At 34.4% G+C, this 18,716-nt stretch overlaps 2 long non-coding RNA genes across 9 annotated transcripts in view; both read right to left on the bottom strand.

Annotated features, from left to right (window-relative positions):
• Positions 1-1,173: 1,173 nt before the first annotated feature.
• On the bottom strand, positions 1,174-11,777 carry LOC109117568. Of its 3 annotated transcripts, none has more exons than XR_002024856.1 (4): positions 11,740-11,777; positions 6,955-7,046; positions 3,203-3,243; positions 1,174-1,435 (listed from the first exon to the last, which is right to left on the bottom strand). It is a non-coding gene; the product is annotated as an uncharacterized LOC109117568 (long non-coding RNA). The 3 variants fall into 3 exon arrangements; XR_002024858.1 differs by having other exon boundaries at positions 11,680-11,751; XR_002024857.1 differs by lacking the exon at positions 6,955-7,046 and having other exon boundaries at positions 11,740-11,771.
• Positions 11,774-18,716, bottom strand: part of LOC104851229 — a 40,829-nt gene continuing 33,886 nt past the window's right edge. For 2 of the 6 annotated variants that reach the window (XR_777164.1, XR_777162.1), the window contains 2 exons: positions 13,912-13,948; positions 11,803-12,383 (listed from right to left, as the gene is read on the bottom strand). This is a non-coding gene — a long non-coding RNA (uncharacterized LOC104851229). The other 4 variants (XR_777161.1, XR_777163.1, XR_777159.1 and 1 more) reach the window with 4 other exon arrangements.

Here is an 18,716-nt window from a genome sequence, read left to right as displayed (position 1 = left end):
ATTTGACTCAGCTATACCCTTGCTGGTTATCTTCCCAAAAGTATTAAAAGAATCATACCACAGTGATATATGCTTACCCATGTTTAAAGTGGCACAGTTTGTAATAGCTAAAAATTGGAAACAGCCCAACTGTCTATCAACTGCAGACTGGATAAAGAAAATGGGGATGGAATACTACTTAACCATATAGAATGATAAATTAGAGACATTTATTGCTAAATGGATGCATATTGAGGTGATACTCAAGTAAAATAAATAGGATACAAATGTGTAAATACTAAATAGTTTCTCTGGTGTGAGAAACTAAAAGTGTCAATAAGGACACTATAAGTTATAATAGATAATGTGAAATAGGAAGAAAAGGCGCAAAGGGGAAGGGGAAGTGGGAGGGGTATGAGAAAGGAATGAAGGGACTGGAATTAATATAACAAAATGAATAAATGGAAACCAAGTCTTTGCACATGGGGAGGGGTGGAGGGGTTGAAGGGAGGGTAGGGGAATTGGGGAAAAAGTGAGAATCAAGATATGTTACGTAAAGGTGCAAATCTCCAATGATGATGGTCATTATACTGTATACCTAAAATGTACCAATAAAATTAATTTTAAGAAACTATCAGCAATACAACACCTTTAAGTCTTTTAAATGCAGTATAATAAATGAATAAATTTCAGAAAAAAACCTGTATAGCTATCTGGACTATGTTCTCTTGAGAGAAACGTAACTTCAAATATGGACCCCATAGATTTATAGATTTATAGAGTTTTCAAAAAGAAAAAAATGGGCCAGGGATTTAGCTCAGTCTTTCTGCTGCCTGCCTTGCAAGTGTGAGGTCCTGAGTTCAGTCCTCGGTACAAAAAAAAAAAAAAGATTAAAAAATGGAAGAAATTAACAACTAGACTATGAGAAAAAAGAATGGTGCTGAGTGAAAGTAGGAATGGGAATGGGTGCTGATGAGAGAATAATGAACTGTATAGACCAGCAAATAAGTATTTGCTATTTATTTTACTTAAGAGTATCAACTCAATGTGCATCCATTTAGCTATAAATGTCTCTAATTTATCATTCTTCATGGCTGAGTAGTGCTCCATTTCATTAAAAAATCCCCATTTCCTTTATCTGTCATAACAGAAATGAACATTAGAATTTCAATTGATCAGAAAAATAATGCAGTTATCCATTTATTTAATCTTATTTTTTTCAAACAGACATACATTGAGCATGCAAAAGCATATTAGAGCATCACAATTGAAGTCATTGCTTCTGGAATCTTATTTCAGTGGTATATCTTTGTAAAACACAGCGTCGAGGGCAACAGCCCTACTTCATGTTTCACTTCCGCAGTCAGACATGCGGATGAGACCAGAATCATATACTTGCTTCATCTCAGCCACTTTGGCCGGCTCATTCACTGTTGTATAAATCTTTGCCAAACTACTATTTCCATAATTCAGTGGAGATAGGGAAAAAACAGATTGAGAATAATTCAATAAAATAGATAAGAGTGACATAAACCTAATTTTAAGACTTGCTTGAGAAGTTCCCAATAAAAATATCATAAAACATTTAGAAATATAATGCTTTATGTAGATAGAAATTAATATTTCTCTATATACATACAAAATTAAGCAATCACATCTGCATCTTTACTGCATTAAAAAGGTATGATTTTTCTGGTATACTGAATGTCTGTTTGGCATATTTATCACTATAAACATTTTTATAAAATATAGGACATTGATAATTGTTTTCATTAAGTTTTTCTCTGCTTTAAAAACAAACATGCTGATAAAAATAAGTGTACCAAAACAAGGTTATTTGTTACAAGACTTCTGTCTGGGATCATATTCAAAGCATAAAGTTTATCAAATTATGAAATCTACATTAACGTTACCTGTGTAAAATAATAATACAGAGGAAATTAAATATATATATTAATTATATAGATCAGACAATAGGTATGCAGTTGAGGTCATTGACTACTCTGGTCCCTCTATTTTGGAGACTGCAGATGTTCAAAGATGTTGCTTCTACTAGAAGAATGTTGTGTCTGTTTTTCATAATTTTGTATGGTAGTTTAATGAATCCATTAAATGTACATTTTTTAAAAATAAAATTTTATTTTAAAGTAGTTGTGAATTTATAGATGAGTTTTGAAAGTAGTACGGAAAGTTTTCTATGCCTGTACCCCTTTTACACTATTCCTAACATATCTGTGCAATTTATCACAGTAAATCTGAGTTGTCAGCTAAGCAAACATTGGTACAAAATAACCCACTGATCATGAAGGAACGAGAAAGAAGCCTGGGGTTGCATTACTTCATATTAGCCCAAATTTGCTTATTTTCACCAAACGAGTGATACAGATATTCCACACAATCTTGTAGAGTCCTAGATATAATTAGACCTTAGAGTTTGGGATTTTTAAAATTTTTTTGTTCTTTGTCTTTTTTTTTTTTTTTTTCACTAAACTTTGCACAGGCTTCGTCTTTCCTTCAGGCCATGTCCTTCCTCAGCAAGGTTCCCTCAGAAAAGCTGCAAGTTATTTCTCTTCCCCTTTGAAATATAAATCTTTGTAAAGAGCCTCTGGCTATTTGTTAACCACTCTTCTACTTTCTTTCTATGACTGACCTTGTAGATCATACACGTAAGTGAGATCATGCTGAGGATCCAAAGCGATAGAAACAAAAACTATTTTTTAAAAGGTACAAACTTGCAGTGATCAGATGAATACATTCCAGAGAACTAATGAAGAACATGGTTCTAGAGTTAATAACAGCATTATTCTATATTTAAAAGTTTCTAAAAGTATAAGCCTTAAATATTCTCACTAGAAAAAAAAAGGAACCATGTAAGGTGATGGATATGACAATTGGCTTGATTGTGTTGTACAAGGGTACCTCAGTTCACAAACTTTATTCCTTCCATGATTCTGGTCACAAGCAGAATTGGTGAAAACCAAATCAAATTTCCTCATAAGGTCGATATTGAACTTATCATTGTACTGATGACTACATTTGTGTTCATGTAAGGGAAGGTGGCCAAGGTCTTGTCCATTCATAACTTGAGGCACAGTTTGCAAAGGGATGAAAATTTTTGCTGAATGCTTCTGTTTGCTGACCAAATTGTTCGTAACTTGAAAAATTTGTGAACTGAGATATTACTGCATACTACATATACATCATACATATATTAAAACCTCACCTTGTACACCTTGAACACTGCCAATTATACCTCAGTAAAAGCTGAAAACAAAGCAGAAAAAAATGCCAGGCATGATGGAAAATATCTGTAACTGTAGAAGTCTAGAAGGCTGAGACCACAGATCACAAGTACAAGCCTTTACAATTCAGCAATTTAGCAAGACTATGTACCCAAATAAATGAACAAACAAATAGGCTGGGGATATAACTCAGTGTGAAGGTCCTGATTTAAATCCATAGTACCCCAGTGCTGCAATCCCAAATATGTAAATAAACAAACTAAAGCTCTAGAACTGTGCTGTCAGATACAACAGCTACTAGCCTCGTGTGATTCCTTAAGTAACCATTTAAAATTAAATAAAATGAAATATTTAGTCTATCAACTTTGCAGTAGCCACAGGTAGAATAAATATCCCATCACTACAGAAAATTCTCTTTGGCTTCACTGTGCTGAAAGACGCTAGAACAGTATGAACAAAGGAAGCAGGAGACCGGCTAACTGTGTTGATCTGTTGGCAGATCCCACCCCCCACGATTTCCTCAAAGGGTTAGCTGAGAGGGAAATAAATTCTGTTTGAAATTAAAAATATAAATATAAATAAAACTTTCTAACCAATTTTTCAGTCCAGGAATATCTTTCTCAAGTACCTGGAAGCCATATCTTTGAAGAAATGCATTCATAGAGAGAGAAAATCTGCGTACCCCGGTGTTTCAGGATAGTAGGAGCCATTCTTGGTTACTTGGCTCCAACAACTAAAAGCACCCGTTAGTGTGAAGTTAGCAGAAAATTTACTTTTTCCTTTTGGATAAGGGCAACAACCAACCACAGATATCCTGAAGTTCCCAATGCCCCAGCCTTTACAACTTTCCAGCCCTTTCTTTTAGCAGTTGAGTTCCTTCTATTAAAAAAAATCTTAAAGCCTTCTCTGTCTATTTTAAGTTTGGTGCAATTTTTTCTTTGTAAAGCTTAAGAAAAGTGGTTGATTTTCAGTTTATCTCGCTTTTTCTTGCTGTAGGAATGAGAATAGTTTGTTCTATATCTGAGTTGAAGCAAGAATTAACATTTACTTTTATCAACACTAGACTTGAATGACAAGTTCACAACCTAGAATAGCAGTATACAATGTTTCTTCAAGTGCACAAGGAGTTTTCACACCTCCATAATTTCTCTTTAAACAGAAATAATATGATGTATATTCTTGGATCAGAAAGTAATTTGACCTGTAATTTAGAAAATAATTTGGAAATTCTCAAACACACAGAAATTAAACAACTCCCTATATAAGTCAGACAAAGGTCAAAGAGAAACAAGTAAATTTTTAAAAATATGTAAAGCTAAATAAAAAATACAAACATAAACTTCAAAAATTATGAGAATTAAAACATTGTATAAGCAGAGACATTTTGAATGCTTACATTAGAAAAAATAAAAGTTGTTAAATAATCTAAATCTCCAATTAAGAAGCTGGAAAGGCAGAACAAACTAAATCTGAAGGAAGCAGTAAATCAAAAGCCCTAATTCTTTGCTATCCAAAGGACATTTTGAAAACCCTTGAATTAGTAATAGTCTTTTCTCATAATTGTAATCATTTATTCACAAAACAGAAAAGTAACGCACACAAAGGTTCTTTACATAATAAGTTAGTGGTGTGAAAATAATTATATTTACTCTCTAATCCATTTAGAAATGTCTGTTTATGGGTAACAGCAATGCTAAAATTCTGCAAACCACACAAAATGTGAATGGTGGTTTCATTCACTGCTGAATGAATCAACCTTTGACCCATTTTAAATTATCTCCTGGCTTGTATAAAATAACAATGAGATATTTGAATCTAAATATTTCGTGTTTTAATAATCTTTGTTAGAAGTTCTACACGGTGAAGTAATGGTACATTTTATGTAAACATTAATCCCATCTCTGTTATGTTTGTGCTTTCAGTAAGATGTACATGGAGATCTTTGGCAAAATTGAAGTCAATGAAGCAATTGTAAAAGTTTAATGAAGTGACGTTTTCTTAAAAAAATACTTTTCCATTTTTAAGGAAGAAATTGAATTGTTATAAAGATTAATGTTAAATTTAAATTGTACTTCATTCCTTTAGTAAACTCTATAAATAGGTAAGTATAAACTCCATTTTCCAATTGTAAGATGCCCTCTCTATCCCCACAAATGCGAAAGTAAGGCTAAGAGAAATTTATACAGATGTGCCTCATTCAAATAATTCATATTCCTTTAAGTGCTATATAAACTTGGGCCTAGACCTTTCAGCTCTTCAATTTTCTTGTGAGGGATCCCAGGTACATGTAAAAATTGCTAGGTAAAATTTGTGTGCTTTTATCCATTCATCTGTTTTTTGTCAATTCCAGACAGAAACTTGAAGAGGGCAGGTGTGGTGACTAACCTTCCGTATAAGTGAAAGGAGGAACCCAGTTTAGAGCATAAATGCCAAAGCATTAGGGCCAGCTTCGATATATAGCACAAGTATTTGCCTGACTCAAAGTAATTCATTGTTTCTTGAGGTATGGCATAAAAATTGACCAGTAATAGTGTGTATGGAAAATATAAAATTTCTTTGTGCTACTATAAATTGAAGAGGTTAGGGCCGGGGATTTAGTTCAGCAGTTCTGCTGCCTGCCTTGCAAGTGCAAGGACCTGAGTTCTACCCCCGGTACCAAAAAAAAGAAAAGAAAAAAAAAAAGGTTAAACTAGATAATTTGAAAATGTCTTCCTGTGCTGAGATTATGTGATATTTTGAATAATTTAACCATCTGAAGCCTCTTGCAATCAAACAATTTAAGTGATGAATGATATCCTAAAAATTAGTAATTGTCTGCTTTATGAGAGGTACTTTCAGGTCATTGGCCTCCATTCTGACTTTTGGCCATGCAACATGTAATCTCTTTGTACAAAAGTAGCATTTTTCATCAAAAGAAATAATGCATTATTTTCACACTAAAATGTCAATTTATAAAGACTATTGTTTCTCTTTTGATAGGACTAGTGACAATTTTTTCAGAGTAATATTAGTTACTACATATGAGCTTACAATCTGTGTATTGACATGCTCTCATTCTTTCCTGGAATCATTTTGTGCAAGACTCTACTTTCCATGCTGAAGGACAGGGATTGTAGTATCGCTAACAAAATTAAAGTAGGTTTTGATTTTTGTATAACTGCATCTCCCCACTCCCTCCAAGAATGACATGTCTTCACTACCTTTAGGGTCTATGTTTGTGAGGGTCAAGCTTAAATCATAAAATTTTCTTACATGAAAACAAAAGAAACTTTGGGGATTTACTGACTTGATCAAGGATAGGGAAATCAAAATTGCAGACTCTCATAAGTCTAATTCCCTGGAGAATTAGGAACTACTGCATCGAACCTTTGTAATGCAAATCCAAAAGACTCTGACAAATATATTGAAATATTAAGCTCCTGATAATTATTTCTGAAAGTAAACGTGGTATGTGCAGGGCAAACAAAGAAGTTTCAAATGTGAACCCTAAATTAAATGTGACAAGATGCCTTTAATAGATGGCATGGATTGATGATCACGCTTCTCCTCAGACATAAAACTTTGTTTTTGTGGATCAGAAGTAGCAATGACTTCTTTATTTATCCATTGTTTCTCTGCTGAGGAGGCAGCAGATACCCAGGACACATGTAAAAGAATATATATTAAGTTGTCAAGTGCGGCTTTATTCTGGAGAATGAAGGAAAGAAGGGTAGGAATGCAAAACTCTTCTTACTTTATAAACTTCTCCAGTTTTCATTTTTCTCTTGACATGGGGTCTTGCAATGTCTCCAGCTCAGCCCAAATGATCCTCCTGCCTCAGCCTCCCTAAAAGGAGCAGGGACCATAAGCTTGTACCTCCTCACCCAGCTGTTTGCATTTTTACTCAAGACAATGTGTTTCATTTGTGATTCTTTATTAATTCTACTACTAATTATTAAAATCTGAATTGGGTATTATACATGTTTTTAGGCTCAAGGGAAATGTAATGAAGAAAACAATAAATATGCTTAATCTCACAGAACATAAATTCCACTGGAATATTCACAAAAGAAAATGCTTATAGATGTTAAAAGAAGACATGTTAAAACTCAGCTCATGAATTATTTCTCATTAATGAAAATAAAAAGAAATTGGTTTTTACTAACATTTTCTAAATTTTACCTAGTATTTCGTGTCTGTGTGTGAAAATTCATGTAATTATTTATTGGGATAATGCTGTATTCTACAAAAATGAAATGATATGTCAATCAGCACAAAAATGCTAATCTTCATTTTTATTTACTCACTTGATGATAAATATTATCAACTTTCTTTCCTTTTACAGTTTGAGATTAAAAAACAATGAATCCAATTATTATATATAAATACTGGGTGATCATTTTTTTCTACTAAAACACTTATAAGTTCCTTGATGAATATCAGTCCATTTGTCCATGAATTGTACACAGTTAGAACTAAGTTTCATTTAAAGTTTTTTTTCAACAGCAAAACACTGAAGTTTTAAGACAGGTTCATAACAGCCTTGTCAAGTTTTAAGACTGCTTTATCATTAGGCTAAAGAATAGAAAAAGAAACATGGAAAACCATAAAACCATTAATCAATGTAAATACCAAAGTCTACTTGTTCTCTGTATACAGACATCAGCACAGCCTAGGATATGTGGGAGTTTTTCGAACGCCCCTGCGGAGCCATTTCACTTTCCAAATCAGGACGTAGAGGTGAAATTCAGCAGCTTCATGCCATGCTGCCCAAATATGGGACATATTGCACTAAATATTGTATTAAGTTAATACTATAAGAAAGTGCCACAAACTGGGTGTCTTACATAATAAAAATTTATCTCACAATCCCGGAGGCTGAAAGTCCAAGAACAAGAACCAGAGGGCTGCTTTCCTCAGAAGCTTCTCATTCTAACTTGGAAATGGCCTCTTGCTCTCACCTCACTGAATCACCTGTTGCATACCTGTAACTGCCTCTGCTTTCTCTCCACGTCTCCCAACTTTCTCACTTTCTCTTCTAGGGACATCAGTTGGATTGGACTAGGGCTCGCTTAATGGGCTCATTTGACTTATTCACCTCTTCTATGGGCCCCATCTTCAAGGAAGTCCCATTGTAAGGCACTAGGGTCAGGGATTTAGCAGTTTGTGCAACACGATGCTGTCTCCTGTGCCCTTCTTCCCCTCCCTGGGTCTGGAGTCTGGTAAACTCATTATATCCATATCGTATATATAACCCCAATCTTTAACCACTTAACTGACAATCCACACGTGTTCCCTGTCATTCTGTTTGAACCCATACAATCTTTAAGGCTCTGGTAGTTAGATTTTCCCCATTTTTCCACTGCCTATGGATCTCTCACACCTCTGATCTTGAGCCTTTGGTGCCCCCAGGCCTTCCTAGCAGGAAAACACAGCCAGAGTTCCTGGAGGCACAGCCACTCAATTTCACACATGACTTTTGGGCTATAGTAGTTCTTGACAGATGGAGATTATAGTTCTCAGAAGATCCTGACGTACTCCCCTTGACTTCCTGGTACAGATTGTGTACATAAACTGTAGGTCTCATGTCTCCATATAACATTTCCATGGTTTTGAAGTTCTTTTGTAATATGTTTTATCTTTAATTGAATTCCAAAATGATGAGAAAAGACACTAACCTCTTCTTGTATTTCCTACTATTTTACGGGTATTTTGAAATTACATTTTCTTTAATTTTATGGGATAAAAATAATTTCCTTGTAATGCAATAAATTTAATCTCAAACTAGAAGAGAATTTTTAAAGTTATTCATCCATCTACCTAAATTTAAGAAAAAAGTAATCTACCACATTCTAAATTATGAAAAATCATACTTTATAGTCAATCTTCAGAGAAAGAAGTATGATGATACCAGCTATCTCTTAGCCATACTCAGAGACCCACACCACTCTTTATTCTTGTTCCCTAACTGTAGTTACAACATCTGCTACATTTTGTGATATTATTTTATAAGGGACTAATCCTTTTATCAACCAAGTCCTGTGTTTGCAAGAACTATATTATTATCCAGGCTTGGTGGTACACACCTGTAATCCCAGCACTCTAACAGGCTGAGGCCGGAGGGCTACAGCTTCAAGTTACAGAAACTTAACCATAACGTACTTCTTTGCATGCTCTATTTATGCACATTAATCACATAATACATGTAGTGTAGTGTATTTTAAAGAAAAATTCTATCAATGAATGATAAATTATTTCATGTAAAAAATATTGGGAGAAAGAAAGGCAAGAAACATCATTCTAATGGATTCAGAAAAAAATCTAATAAATCCCACATCCCTTTATGATAAAAACTCTTAGCAAATTAGATATAGGAGAATGCACCCCAACACAAGACCATACATGCAAACCTCACATTTAGTATCATACTATGTGAGGAAAGTTAAGAGCTTTCCCATTAAGGTCTAGAACAGAACAAGGATGCTTACTTTCAATACTTGACAAATTACTAGCAGTCCTAGCCAGAGCTATTGAGCAAGAAAAAGAAATTAAAGGCATCTCTATTTTAAAACTGATATTGGATTGTCCCTTCTTATAGACAACACAATCTTATATATAAAAAGTCTGAAGATTCCACGAAAAATTCATTGGAACAAATAAACAAATGACTATAGTTGTAACAAAGAAACCCAACATACAAAGATGAGTGACCTATCCTACATTAAATGCAGAAAATAATCTTATTTGAAATACCTACATAAAATAAATAAAACATCTAGGGACAATTTAAGCAAGTAGTTGAAAGATTTATACAATAAAAACTCTAAAATAGTTATGAAAAAAATTGAAGAAGTCACATATAAATGGAAAAATATACAACTGTCCGTGGATTAGAAGAGTGTGCGTACTACAGAAAGTTATCTATAGATTCAATGCAATTTCTGTCAGAATAACAATGACATTCTTTACAAAAGTAGAGAAAGCAATCCTACAATATATATGGAACCACAAAAACAATTAAATAATTAAAGCAATAAAAACCCCAAGAAAATAAAACTACAGACATCACACTAGTTATTTAAAAGTATATACTACATAGCTGGGATCACGTGAGCTCACATGGTAGAGATGAGCCTGGGTAACAGAGTAAAACCTTGTCTTAAAAAAATGCTTAAAATTTTTAGAGAATTATTAAAATACTTTTCAAAAGTTAAAGGAGTTTAAGATTCTTAAGCTTTGCCAGTCTTATAGACCATATGAGACCTCTTTTCCAATTTGTATTTGTAAGTTTTAAATGTGGACATTCTTTTTGTGTTTATGGACCATTCTTCAGTAATATTTTGTTTTCTTTTGCCTATATTTCTACTGAAGTGACTTTGTTTTATTTATTTAACAGATGAGAAGCTGGTATGTTCCAGGAACTATTTTGGATCCTAAGAAGGTAGCAGTAAATAGGATACCCTGAATTCTCACTTCATGGACCAAAGTTTCGTTTTAGACAGAGTTGGTAAATTCATTACTAATAATAAATATTGTAGCAATTGTCTCTCCCAAAAGGTAAAAGTCTCCAATACCCTAACATTTTAATATTTTTCTTGTTAGAAATTTTTCTTACTTTTAACTTCTTACATAGTGAAGTTTACCTGTCTTTGAAAATAATATATTACAAAATTATGGAAACCCAAATAACATGGAACTGGAAGAAATAAAAGGCTATATATAGACCAATGGAGTAGAATTGAAAGCCTAGAAATAAATCCATACACATAAATCCAACAAATCCTATTGATTTTCAACAAAAGTGACAAGAACTCACACAGAGGAGAAGAGAGTCTTTTGAAAAATTGGTGTTGAGCAAACAGGATGTCTGCAGGCAGAAAAAATGAAAGTAGGACACTATTTATCACTGTATATAAAAATAATTCAAGATGAGTTAAATACTTAAATCTAAAACCTGGAAATATGAAAACACCAAAGAAAACATGGAGGAGAGAATGTTATAGTCTTGGTCTGGGCAATTTTTTAGATAAAGATTTGAAATCACAGACACAGCGGCAAAAAAGTACACAAAGGCTGATGAAGCTGGAGTCTGAGGTCCACAAAAAGACACACCTATCTGAGAAGAACAGAGCTTTCCAAAGGGGAGAAAAGCCAACTTCTTCCTTCTTCCCTTTTGATCTACCTGTGCAGCAAGCCTATTAGATGGTGCCACCCATAATCAGGGCAGGTCTCCCCTGCTCAGTTTGGCGGTCTGCATGCCAATCACCTCGGGAAAAGCACTGCAGACATATCTGGAAGTGTGTGATACCAATCTGTTATGCATCTCTTACTCTGGTTAATTTGACAATCACCACTGACCATCACACAAGGTATGAGTTATCCTTCTTCATGGGTAGACAAATCATGTAAGGTGCCATCTCACAGGTTCCCAGGATTAAGATATAGACATTTTCCAAAAGCATTATTTAGTGTGCCACACCTGGTCTCATAGTAGTGTCTCCCTTTAAAGTTGGCAGTTAACTTGGGGCTGGGGATTTACCTCAGTGGCAGCACACCTGCCTCTCAAGTGCAAGGTCCTGAGTTCGATCCCCACTACTGGAAAAAAAATTGATGGTTAACTGAGTTGTCAGGTGTATAAGTAAACTCAAAACAATATGCATGATTTTAATTATGATTTTAATTTCCACTATTAATATTTCATAATTCTCTTTATTATTTCTAGTTACAAATTCATTGAATGTTATTCAATTACATTATCCAGATTACAATATGCTATTTTTTAGTTCATCACTCTTGGCCTCCACCTATAAATTTATGCTAAAATGAATACTTTCTTGTGTTTAATCAAAACTTACGTAAGTTCACAAGAATACTGATTCTGTATGCAGTTATTCATCAGGGTTGCTTACAGTAACAACCACACATGCAGCACTAAAATGGAGGCTTGCTGCCTACCATGGAGACCTGGGAAGCTTGTGAGGACTTGGAAGGGCAAACTGCCTCGCAGCAGCCTTGGCCAACTTGGCAGAAAATGGAATTGATAGCACTGTGCCCAAGCTGTCATCTGTCAAGTGCATTCTTGTTTCCCCTGCTAGTGCTCTGTGTCACGATGGTGTAACTCAAAACACACTCTTTCCAGATCCTGCTGTCACCTGTGTCTGGCTGGGCATCACTGGGAGGAGCCTGCAGGCGAAGACACAAACAGTGGGAAAAAGTTCTCTTCCCTCTCTGTCTAGGGGCTTCCTTACAAGAATCACACCATGTGTGAGCTCTGCTTCTCTGGTGAGGCCCAGTTCTCGTCATTATATCAACCCCTGGCTTCTGGTAACACCAAGTTCTTCTTTTCTTTTCCTTAACTAGGAGTGGCCCAGCAATTCTTCTGGGTATAACAGCCAAAGGAAATAAGCCATCTCAGGAAATACTCATGTTTATCACAGCATTATTCATGATAGCCACATTATGGACATCCGTAAGACTTAAAGTCTCACCTCCACTCCACAGAGCGTGAACAGCCAAAACGGCCTCCACCATGCTGGGCCCTAACACCCAGCTAGGCTCCGGGAGCTCGACAGAGAAACAAGAAACCCAGGAGGGAACACACCAGGCTAGATGGTAAATAGACCTTTATTAGTCTGGCCAGATGGCACTCCCCGAGCCAGGTAGCTCAGAGAGGCAACTGCTCAGGAGCTGAGGTGCTTTTCATAAGGTTTTTCTAAACAAAGAGTCAGGGAATTCACAGAACAAGACTGCAAACACATTGCTTATCTTATGCAGGAAATGTTCTAGGTTCACCTTTTTTTTGTCATACCATTTGCCCTGGGAGGGCTGTTAGCCAAGGTAGCAATTAGCATATGAAGAAGCACAGTCTAGGCCTATTAGCATGGAGTCACTTTAGCTTATTCAAGTCTTACACATGTCTGTTGATGGGATGAATAGATAAATAGTATGTGATACAAACACACACACAGAGGGATATTATTCAGTCTGTAAAACATCCTGCTATTTTAAATGACTTCTACTGCATTTCCCTTTATGATTCACTTGGCTTATCTAGAATGCTATTCTATAGATATCAGAATTTTGAATTATGTTGAATAATAAAATTACAATAATAAAATGGGGATGAGAAACGTATTCATACCTTTTAATGTTTTATGTTGACTTGGCCTGATTTGATTCTGAGTTTTTGAGAAGAAAAGAATTACAGAGCCCTCCATAAAATGGATGCATCAGGAAAAGAAACTTGCATAAATATTTTAATACTAAATTTATTGAGATGTCATGAAGTTAATACAAGTTACCTTTGGCCTACAATTACAAGAGCTCTTCAAAATGGTATCTATTAGCTTCCAGACATTTATTACTATGCCAAATTGCTGAAAAGTGTGTATACATTTTTATCAGTATCTCTCATTCATATATATGTATATATAAAATTTAGAACATCATTAGCTTCTTTAAAATGAAAACATATCAAATATAAAAACAAACAGAAAAATAAATCAACAGAAATAATCCTTACACTAAGTAAAATAAAGCAAATAGACCATTGCTGTGTGATATCACAACTGTTTGGATTCTAAAAAGTAACTCAAAGATCACAAAGTCTTAGCAGGTAGAAAAAGGATACTAATTTCAGTTATAAGCTGAACAGAATCTTAGGATCTAATGTATGACACATTAACTATACTTATTAATATTGTATACTTACAGTTTGCTAAGAGAAGATATCTTAGGACTTCTCACCCCTTTTGATGAAAAAGAAAACTGTTAGAGGATGGATGTATCAATTAGCTTGATCATGGTAAACATTTCACAGTGTATACATATATCAAATCATTGTACATTGATCACATTGTACATTGATCACATTGTACATCTTAAATATATCTAATTTTTGTCAATTATGTCTTGGAGCTGAAAAAAAGAGATTGGTCTTGATTTACGTTTGTTTCTAATAGGATGGAATTTTGTCTGCTTTGTTTTTATAACCTGTATAACTCATTTATACAGTATAAGTATATAACTATAGTGTATAACTATACTTCATTTCCTGGATTCAGTTTTCTTTGTTTTAGTTTCCAGAAGCATTTTCTATTTTACATGGCAGACTATTCCAAATATATTGTCTTTTTAGGAAAACAAAAAAGAGGTGTCTTGATTTGTGTTACTTCACAAGTAAGCAAGCAACTTCCATAGATTGACTCATTCCCTTTTATAGAGAGACAGTTTATTTTTCCAGGGAACTGGGTCTAATTCAGGATATTACCCTGGCCACTCCCCAGGGACCCTCCAGACCCTCGGTCTTGGGCAGACACTACACCTTTATCTCTCTTGTTCCTGTTCTGGCATGAGATGGCATTGTGGGCGCTGTCACCTCGGACCCTGTACCTCCACCTAATAAATTCCCCTGCATAATTTTATATATAATTTTATACGTAGCATATAATTAGGTTTAAGATATTGAGATATAAACTTGATTCTGTTCCTCTAGAGAAACTTAACCAATATAACTTTTTAATTATAGTCTTTTTGATGAGAAAATTATCAAGATTCATTGACAGTTTGAGACAAACCTGTACCATTAGAAAGAGAAATCAAATTAAATAAATATTTTAAAAAGCAGAAATAGAAGTAATATTTCTGAATATAAAATAGCATTTCTGAGGATTCCATATGTGACTTAAAAACTAGAAATATCAGAAATGATAATGTTGTAGGTCTGTGTCTCCTTATAGTTCTTGTAATAAAATGAGAAATGTTCCTCAAGAAGGAAGACTGATATAGTCTTTCCTAAATTTTGTTTCTTTAGTTTTAGTTTTTCTAAAGTCTTGATTTTAAAGAACCATTGGACATATATAAAATTCTCGCTTCACAGTTTGGTCCCTACATTTTATAGAAATACTCTTCTCTTACTGCCTTATTTAAATGTTGATTTCGAAAAGTTCATCGCTACCTCAGTTCTTTTATCACTGGAAGTTATTTGATGTTTTTGCCTGGAGACTTCAAGAATTTTGTCTTCAACTATGAAATTAAATAGATTTCCCAGAATACTTTTCAGAGATGATTATAATATGGCAATTTCCTTTGGTAGTGGGAAATCCCTTTCAATATATAGATTCTGGCATTGTTATAATTATTGAATGTTTTCTTGGGTAATCAGTTTAAATATTGGCGCTGTTCTATTTTATTTCTTATTTTTCAGAGTCTCTAGTAATGCTAATATCACAAGTTATTTGCCTGGCTAGTATTTGTATGGCACTATGACCTCTTTGCTTCTTTCTTTTTATCATTTTCATTTTATCATATCACTTCCATTTTTCTAATATTTCTTAATAAATTTTATTTTAGTGCATGGTATCTTGAGAATCTTATAATCAATTCATTTCTGAAATTTTTCTTCCATATTTTCCTCAGTTTAGTCAATATTCTGTACATTTGTAGTTTTTATGTATCTGACTAGACATATTTTTCATATCCATAAATACTTGTTTAAGTATGTAGTAAATATACTTCTGTTGAAGATATTGAATTATAATTTTTTTTAATTTGTGATGGTCTTTAGAAGTTTGTGTGAATTTGACATCACTTTTGTTCAGTTTTGCAGTATTGGCCCATCTTTACAATATTCTTAATTTTTTTTTTCATTTCATGTTGGCAAAGTTGATATATTCTGTGGATTTTTTTCATTTAATTGCTTATTTGGGTTTTGGAGTGAGTTCTCCAGTGCTGTAATTGACTTCTGTATTACAGGACTTTTAATTTTACTCTTTTCTTTTCCTCCACGCCATCCAGTGTCTGGTGGTGATAGATTTTGCTGTCTGCCATTGCTGTATTGTTTATTTTCATTCCTCCACAAACTGTGTCACAAAGAACACTCCTAGGATTACATGCCCATTTGTTTCCCAAAGGAGTCCCTTCATGCATACTGAGAATTTATTTCTTTGTAATTTAGGTTTTGATCTGTCTGAATATTTCAGACTAAGGCTGGGTTTAGTATTTCTGAACAACCTCTTTCTAGCCTTCATTTTCTGCTTCTCTTGAAACATGTCACTGTTTGCCTTACCCAGTTTTAATTTAACTCTCTTCCATTCTCTAGATTCTGTATTATAAAACCCCCAACACAATCTGAAAGACATATTCATCCTAGAGTCTGGGTTGAGGAAACAATTTTAGATTCTCTAGAAGTTAGGGATGTTGAAGCAGATTGTAAAGAGTTGTACAAAAATATATTTAATCTGGCTCTTATGCACATACAAACAGTGAAAGTTTGAATAGTACAATAAGCAGAATCATAAGTATCTTCAAATATCACTAAATATTTCTTAGAATAAAATGGTTTTCTTTTAATCACTTACCAGTCCAATTATTTAAAGACATGATGACCAAATATTACATTTTCCATTAATTTTTACAATATAGCAAGAAGTAGAAAAAAGAAAATTTGATCAATTCATTCAATAAAAAAAATGGACTGGCTGCCATGGCACCCGCCCAGGTAACACTTGGGATAGCATGTAAACAAAAGTACTGCCTGAGTAACCCTTGGGTAAACTGTTAAGTGGTTAAATACATGCTGCATAATAGAAATATTTCACAAATAGCAACTGGTAATTTCAAAATAATTCATCAGACCATTTTGCACTGATACAGAAACACGTTTCAAAATTAAGCATGTTAAAAAAGTACATCTATCATATAAGTAAACAAAGTGATCAGAAAGAAATATTTCTGTATAGCTTTACTTTCTTGTACTTAATCATTCCTATGAAATATAGATGTACAGTTAGTGTGTTTTATACTGATTATTTTCAAAACTGCTTATTTTAGGAGCTGGGTGTGGTGTCGCTCTTCTGTAATCCTAGCACTCCAGAGGCTGAGGCAGGAGGATCACCGTGAGTTCGAGGCCAACGTGAACTACATAGCAAGACCCTGTCTCAAAACAAAACAAAAACGTGCTGATTTTAAATGTAAATATTGTGAACCCACGTTCAAGTGAAAGCACAGACAAATTCATTTTCTTATTAACTTGTATGTGATTACATTATGTGGTATACTGATCGTCTTTGATTTATCATTGTTCTGTATTCTCCATGCTGTAGGAAAGATGAAGGCTAATAACCTATATTATCTGAACACATTTAAAAACTGACTTTACCTTAGTTTCCCGAAGAGAGCCCCTGGAGGGTACTTTCCAAGGGGGAAAAGAGTGAGCCGACCCTTTTCCATCTCTGAAAATGGTTCAGTGGGTGGCAGGTAAACCTGGCCTCCAGGTTTCCGCTGGGCCAGCGGCTTCCAAGAGCAGTGGCATCTGCGGTGCTGCCCAGGCCTCCGCAAGGCGCTCTTTGTGTTTCTCTTTGCAGGAGCAGCAGGCGACTGTAGATTACTGTGAGCTGTTTCCATAGTGACAACTAGGATCAGTGACGTGGAGCACGAATCCTACTGTCCCTCCAGGAGGCGCTGGCGGTCATCACCGGAGCGAGGCTGGGGCCACAGCATTTTGTCCTCTGGGCAACACTGTTCCGTTTGGCTTCTCCGGTTGCATAGGGTCAGAATTATATGCGGTCCAGATATCAGGGCTTTCTAACATCACCGCTCCGTCTGTAAGTTCCTTCTCCTCAGACCTACAGCTACTCTGTTGCTTTCCTTTTTCTAAACATCTATAGAAACATTTTTATTTTCCTGTATGAATCTGAGTTTATATATGCATATGCTACATATATTCTATGTGATAAATATCATCTATGTGACAATGTTTGTTCAAGGAATTTCCTATAAATGGAAACTCCTTTGACACCAATTTTGTCTATAAAGAATATTAAAATAGTATACTTAAACATGAATACTACCTAACAACTCCTTAGAATAATTTCAAGAATTGGACAAGAATGGTTAGACAATAATACATATTATTTTGTGTATCTTCTTATACACCTGGCTCCAAATTCTGAAATATTTCTCTCCTTCCATTGTGGTACACGATGTTTGCCAATACTGAATATTATAATACTGCCCTTACTCTGCAATGTTACAGAAGACTAAAAATGATTTATTGACCTTCTATTAGGAAAAATGTGATTATTTAAAAGTTATAACTAAAATGCCTAGAAATTAAAATATTTCATAAAGTTGAGTTTCTTTTCTGTTGAATAAAAAAAACTTTTACAGAGACATACTCCATTTCCTAAATTATTTTCATGGCTGAATTGTTTATTTTATGTTTATGAATTGTTTCTAGAATAGTTGGGGATAATAAGCCATCATCAGTCCTATGTAAAATACTTTAAAAGTTTACTATATAAAAGTCTGCATTTTCTCACTTTAGGGTGCACTTATCTGTAGTAATTTTTTTTAGCATTCTTTGACAATGAAAGAAACTCTAATGGTTCTTTTTAATGAAATATTTAGGTCCAAACAATGTGATCCTTCTGAAACACGGACAAGGATCTTGCCTTGCCTATTCTAGCTTCAGGTGTTTTGCTGGCCATCCTATCTTCCTTGCTTTCAACAGCCTGA

The sequence above is a fragment of the Fukomys damarensis genome, unplaced genomic scaffold (genome assembly GCF_012274545.1).
Source record: "Fukomys damarensis isolate Sample0158 unplaced genomic scaffold, DMR_v1.0_HiC HiC_scaffold_3, whole genome shotgun sequence".
Lineage (NCBI taxonomy): Eukaryota > Metazoa > Chordata > Mammalia > Rodentia > Bathyergidae > Fukomys > Fukomys damarensis.
This window is presented reverse-complemented; position numbering and strand designations above follow the sequence as displayed.